This window comes from Frankliniella occidentalis, unplaced genomic scaffold (genome assembly GCF_000697945.3).
Source record: "Frankliniella occidentalis isolate FOCC.00 unplaced genomic scaffold, Focc_3.1 Scaffold21, whole genome shotgun sequence".
Lineage (NCBI taxonomy): Eukaryota > Metazoa > Arthropoda > Insecta > Thysanoptera > Thripidae > Frankliniella > Frankliniella occidentalis.
The window spans coordinates 2,803,352-2,804,263 of NW_026267151.1; the positions used below are offsets into that span (position 1 = coordinate 2,803,352).

General features: G+C 65.9%; 1 protein-coding gene across 1 annotated transcript in view; it reads left to right on the top strand.

The window, feature by feature from the left end:
- The window catches only part of LOC113204137 (bromodomain and WD repeat-containing protein 3), a 36,880-nt gene that overhangs the window by 11,883 nt on the left and 24,085 nt on the right, over positions 1–912 (top strand). The window lies entirely within an intron of this gene.

The window sequence follows — 912 nt, forward strand, 5'->3', positions numbered from 1 at the left end:
CAGGCCGGTCCGCACGCCTGCATACGGTTCAGTTCAGTACCGTCTGTAGAGGCAATACACCACAGTGTTGCGGGTCTGCCCACCCGATCCAACCGTAAGGCGCCCTGGCCCCGTGGGTAGGCAAAACCGCAACACTGGGGAGATCAACCTTTTCACTCGGTACGACCAGAAGGAAGAACGGCGCCGATGGGCCGCCCTTTGGAGCTCTAGCCTCCTGACAGGTTTCTCACATCGGGAGTACGAGAGAGAGAACGAGGATTCACTTAGGATTGGCCCTATTGAAGACTGGTCTTTACTCGGACATGACAGCAGTGTCGGCCGCGTGCCGAGAGCTGCGTCCAGATACGTGGGTACATTGGGTGCCTCCTGAGCCTGCGCAGAGACACTCTGTGAGTCTAGTCTCTGCGCAGGCTCAGGCACCCAAGGCACCCGCACTCACGTATCTGGACGCAGCTCTAGACGCCCGCTTGAACCCAGCCGCGAGTCACGCGGATTCGCGAGACAAGCACAGGCCTCTCCCGCTGCTCTCTCGCGCGCGGCTCGGCCGCGGCGGCCGGGAGCGCCCGACACCTGCTCGGTAGGCAACGTGGACACACACCTGCGCGGCGGGCTGGCCTACCCCCGCGGCGTCCCGCTCCAAGCGCCATGTCTCACGCCACTGTTGTGTCTCCATCTCTCTGCAGGGCCGCGCGCGGTGCTGCACCTGCTGCTGCTGGCGGCGGCCGCCCTGGCCGCCTCGGCTGAGTCGCTGTTCCAGCCGGGCGAGGAGTCGACGTACCGCTGGCGCGCGCACGTCTCCACGGGAACCAAGCTGCCCAGCCACGTGCTCAGCCACTGGCAGGTCTCCGGGACTCTGCGCGTCCAGGGACAGGAGGGCGCCGCGGCGCTACTGCAGGTCGGTGCAGGGCGAGG